We start from the raw sequence: 6,004 nt of genomic DNA on the forward strand, positions 1-6,004 counted from the left end.
TACAACATGATCAAGACTCTCAGTAAAATTGGCATAGAAGGACCATTTCTCAGCATAATAAAAGCCATTTATGAAAAACCTATAGCTAACATTACACTAAAAATGGGTACAAGACAAGGCTGCCCACTTTCTCTGCTCCTATTGAATGTAATACTGGAAGTTCTAGCCAATGTAACCAGACAAGAGAAGGAAATAAAAGGTATTCCAATAGGGGAAGAAGAGCTGAAGTTATTTCTGTTTGCAGATGACATGGCTATATACATAGAAGACCCAATAGTATCCGTAGTATCCATGGAAAAACTTGTCAAAGTAATAAATGCATACAGTAAAGTGTCAGGATACAAAATTAACTTACAAAAATCTATAGCATTTCTACATACTAACAAGAAGAAGACAGAGACAGAACTGAATAATGTAATTCCATTTACCATAGCTACAAGAAGTATAAGATACTTAGGTATAAAACTGACCAAGGAAGTGACCTCTACAAGGAAAACTATGAAAACCTTAAAAAGGAAATTAAAAAGGACACTAAAAAGTGGAAGGGCATTCCGTGTTCCTGGATTGGCAGAATCAATATAATAAAAAAGGAAATTGTACCCAAATTAATCTACATATTTAATGCAATCCCTATAAAATTACAAGAGACATTCTTCACAGATCTAGAAAAGACAATCATAGAATTTGCCAAGAACCATTAAAGACTCTGTTTTGCTAAAGCCATCCTGTGGAAGAGTGGAGTAGGCTGCATCTCACTTCCTGACCCCAAAATATATTACAAAACTGTGATAATCAAAACAGCATGGTATTGGCACAAAAACAGAGATGAGGACCACTGGAACAGAGTACAGACTCCAGAAATAAACCCCAAAACATACAGCCAACTAATCTTTGACAAAAGGTACCGGTCAATCCAGTGGGAAAAGGGAAACCACTTTAGCAAATGGTGCTGGAAAAACTGGATATCCACCTGCAGAAAGCTGAATCTGAACTCCTATCTTTCACCATTAGCAAAAATCAACTCAAAGTGGATCAAAGATCTAAACCTAAAACCACAAACTATAAAACTACTGGTGGAAAACACTGGGGGAAACTCTGGGAGACATTGAGGTAGGCAAAGACTTCTTAAGCAAGACCCCCAAAGCACAGGCAATAATCCCCCAAATAGACAGTTGGAATTACATCAGATTAAAGAGTTTCTGCATGGCAAAGGATACTTTAATTGGTGTGAATTGACAACCCTTGGAATGGGAGAGAATTTTTCTTAACTGTGCCTCAGATAAGTGACTAATAACCAGAATACACAGGGAACTCAAGCAGTTTACCTGGAAGAAAATTATTAACCCAATTAAAGATGGAAAAATGAGCTGAATAAATAACTTTCTAAGGAAGATATATGATATGAAAAAAATGCTCAACATCCCTCATCATAAGGGAGATGCAGATCAAAACCGCAATGAGATACCACCTAACCCCAGTCAGATGGTGAATATTAAAAAATAAAAATAAAAATAATGATAAGTGCTGGAGGGGTTGTGGTGAAAGGGGAACACTCCTACACTATTGGTGGGAATGTAAATTGGTTTAGCCACTGTGGAAAATGATTTGGAGGTTCCTCAAAGACCTTCAAATGATCCAGCGATTCCATTCCTGGGTACCTACCCAAAGGACAGGAGAGCACTCAGTCAGAAAGGCACTTGCACAACTATTTTCATTGCAGCATTATTCATGATTGCTAAGACATGGAACCAACTGAAATGTCCACAAATAGATGAATGGATTGAAAAATTGTATCACATATATTCCATGGAATACTATTCAGCCATAAAAAGCAACAAGACCCTGGAATTTGATAGAAAGTGGACGAATATGAAAGATTTGTTGCTGAGTGAAGCAAGTCAGGCTATGAAAGAGACACACTGTATGTCTCCACTTAACAAACACCAACTGCTCTCACTCTATGGTAGAGACTGAAAGACTGGAGAACATAAAAGCATTAAAATCTGTAATGGACACTAGAGACAAAGTGAAAAGTGAGTGTGGGAGGGGAAGAGTGTAGGAAAGGAAATTTGGGGGGGAAATGGAGAGATAAGACACTTATGGGACACAGATAAGGTTTATTATCTATTGACGAGGATGTATATAATAGTCTCAACTAGGCTGGAGGAAAACACTTAAGGAACATAAAAATGAAAAATTATTTGTTTATGATAATATGTATGGTAATATATTTGAACCAATATATAGTGTATTCATGATGGGAAAATTCATTTGGTATGCTGTAATGATACACAGTGATAGAACATAAAAAATAAGTAACGAAAAAATATAAGGGAACCCACAGAATGGCAGAATACAGTTGGAAAACATGTATCTGAAAAAAGGTTGATATTTAAGAGTGTATAAATAGGCAACAATAACAAAACCCCCATAACTGAACAATAACAAGACAAACATCTCTGTAAAATGAAGAGAAAGAGACCGTTCTGTGGCCTGGTGGTTAAGGCAGACAGATCCCAAATGGCCAATAATGAAGTTTGAGTCCCAGACCTAAAGGCTTGCCAATGGTGCAGTTCGAGTCCCAGACCTAAAGGCTTGGGAAACACACTGAGCACATGTGCATGCCTGACCAAAAAATCCAGAAAGGGAAAAATAGAGGAGAAGGGATTGCAGTGTGACCAGGCCCCACAGTAGTGCTTTCTTGCTTTCCCTTTCTCTCTCTCTCTGTATCTCTCTGACAAGCACATGTGCCCTCTGGCAAATTAAAAAAAAAAAAAAGGAAACGATTTGAGTAAACATTTCTCCAAGATATACAAATGACCAATAAGCACATTAAAAAGATACTCAAAATCACTATTTATTAGATAAATACAAATGAAAACCATAATGAGATGCTACTTTGCACCTATTAGGATGGCTACTATCAAAACCAAAATTATATTAAAAATATAAAAACAAGACAAAACTCCAGAAAATAGCAAGTATTGGTAAGAATGTGGAGAAAATGCACCCCTTGGGCAACATTTGTGGGAATGTAAAACGGTGCAACCACTAACCACTACGAAAAACAGTATGGTTATTCTTTAAAAAAAAAATTAAAAATAGAATTACCACATGATCCAGCAATTCCACTTCTGGGTATATACTTGAAAGAATTAATGGCAGAGACTTGAAGAGCTATTTGAACACCCATGTTCAGAGCAGCATTATTCACAATACCCAAAATGTGGAAACAACCCAGGTGTCTATCAGTGAATAAATGGAAAGAGAAAATACGATTAGCACGTGCGATAAAATATTGGGCCTAGAAAGTAATGACATTATAGTATATGCTACAAGATGATTAACCTTGAGAATATTATGTTAAGTGAAATAAACCAATCGCAAGTGGACAAATGCTGTGTGATTCAACTTATATGAGGTATCTACAGTAGTCAAATTAATAGAGACAGAAAATTGGAAAGGTGATTGTCAGTGACTGAGGAGAATGGAGAGAAGAGTCATTGTTTAGAAGGTACACAATTTCAGTTTTTAAAAATTCCTTTATTTCTTCCATGAGAGAAACAGAGACAGAGAGTGACAGAGAAACGCTCCTATAGCGTCCCTGTGCCATGGTCCACACCCAGTCCCGTGGATCATGGGCATTTGGGTGTTCATCTGGTATGCACAGGGAAATTCTAAGACGTGAATCCAGGGCCCTCCCATGTGAGCCTAGTTGTGCTACTGCTGCATCACTGTCTGGGCCCAAGAGTTTCAGTTTTGCCAGAAGAGTTCTGGAGATGGATGATGGTAATATTAGCATAATAACATGAATATTCATAATGACACTAAACCATACATCTAAAATTTGTTAAAATAGTTAGCTTTAAAAAGTTTATTCATTTATTTATTCCATGAGAAAAAGAGATAGAAAAAAAGGCACTCTGAGCAAGGCCTTCACACCACAATCCACTCCCAATCTCACTCAGCCTAGATCCTGTGTGTGTGTGTGTGTGTGTGTGTGTGTCCCTAGCATGAAAAGAGAGGTCCTGGGATCCAAACCCAGGACCTTTCTTATGTGGGTCCAGTAGTGTTACTGCTATGTTACCACTGCTATGCTAACATCTGAACCCTAAAATAGTGACTTAAAAAATGTATTATTTTGTGTTGACATATAATGATTTTATATATTACCTTTTGTGTTATATGTGTTTTACCTTATCACCACATTAAAAATAATAATTTTTAATTAAATTTATTATTATCATAATATTTTTTAATATTACATTGAATCACATATATCTTTACAGTGCATTACATTGCCTTTTCCAGGATTACCATGCATATCAGTCAAGACAAAGACATTACTATCTACATCATCATCAAATAGCTTTTCATAATTTTTTTCAGATTATTATTATTATTATTTATCCTCAATTTTTTAAACATTCAATCACTATATATCATTTGGCTTGCAAAAAGAATTTACCCAACGTGAAATACTCCTCAGACCAGTTAAATTGAGAATACTATAAATGTTATCAACAGGTAACAAACCATTTCTGTGTCTCACTAATGTCATGCCTCTCTATTTGCTCTCTTGCTATCCTTCTCTATAGTCTTTCCTTCTCCCACCCTATTCTACACTGTCTTCAGCATCTATAACTATTTCCACTGCTTTTAAGCCCTCCAGTATTTCAATCTCTACCATAAAGTGTGGATAGTCAGTATATATTAAGTGATTACATACAGTATATTTCTTTCATATCCTGGCTTGCTTCACTCAGCAATACATCTTCCATATTTGACCACTTTCTATCAAATGCCAAGGTCCTGTTGTTTTTTATGGCTCAATGGTATGCCACAGAATACGTGTGCCACACTTTTTCCACCCATTCGTCTCTTTGTGGACATTTGGGTTGGTTCCATGTCTTAGCAATTGTGAATAATGCTGCAATAAACATTGATGTGCAAGCGCTTTTCACACAGGGTATTCTCCTGTCCTTTATGTAGATACCCAGAAGTGAGATTGCTGTATCAAAAGATCTATTTGTAGATCTGTGAGGAAACTCCATATTGTTTTCCACAGTGTCTGAACCAGTTTACATTTCCACCAACTGTCTAGGAGAGTTTCCCGTTCACCACATCCTCGCCAACACTTACCACATTTTATATTTTTAATCTTTGCCATTCAGACAGGGATTAGGTGGTATCTCATTGTGGTTTTAATCTACATCTCCATTATGATGAGGGATGTTGAGCATTTTCTCATATACTTTTTGGCTGTTCCAGATCTTCCTTGGAGAGATTTTTGTTCAGCTCATTTTCTCATCTTTTAATTGGGTTAATCTTTTGCTTAAGTTCCCCCTATGCTCTGGTTATCAGTCTCTTGGCTGAGGCATATTTTACAAAAATATTCTCTCATTCTTAAATGATGGTTGTCAATTCACACTAATTACCATGTCCTTTACTGTGCATAAACTTCTTAGTCTGATACAGTCCCACTTGTCTATTTTAGGCATTATTACCTGTGCTTTGGGAGTCTTATTTAAGAAGTCTTTGCCTACTTCATTGTCTCCTAGAGTTTCCCCAGTATTTTCCACCAGTAGTTTTATAGTTTGAGGTCTTACGTTCAGATCTTTGATCCATTTTGAGTTGATTTTTGTTAGTGGTGAAAGATAGGGATTCAGTTTAATCTTTCTGCAGGTGTATACCCAGTTTTTCCAGCACCTTTTACTAAAGAGATGTTCCTTTTCTCAATGGGTTGACTGGTATCCTGAGTCAAAAATAAGTTGGCTGTAAAATGTTGGAGTTTATTTCTGGGGTATCTAATCTATTCCATTGGTCCACCTGTCTGTTTTTGTGCCAATACCATGCTATTTTTTTTTTCTTTTTTTGGAGAGGTTTTTGCTATAGGGCGCGTGTGCTCGCCAGACAGACGGAGAGAGACAGAGAGACAGAAAGCGAGAAATCACTCCCCGGGGGGATGGCCATGCCACAATCCCTTCTCCTCCATCCTCCTCTC

This window comes from Tupaia chinensis, unplaced genomic scaffold, assembly GCF_000334495.1.
Source record: "Tupaia chinensis unplaced genomic scaffold, TupChi_1.0 Scaffold000511_1, whole genome shotgun sequence".
NCBI lineage: Eukaryota > Metazoa > Chordata > Mammalia > Scandentia > Tupaiidae > Tupaia > Tupaia belangeri.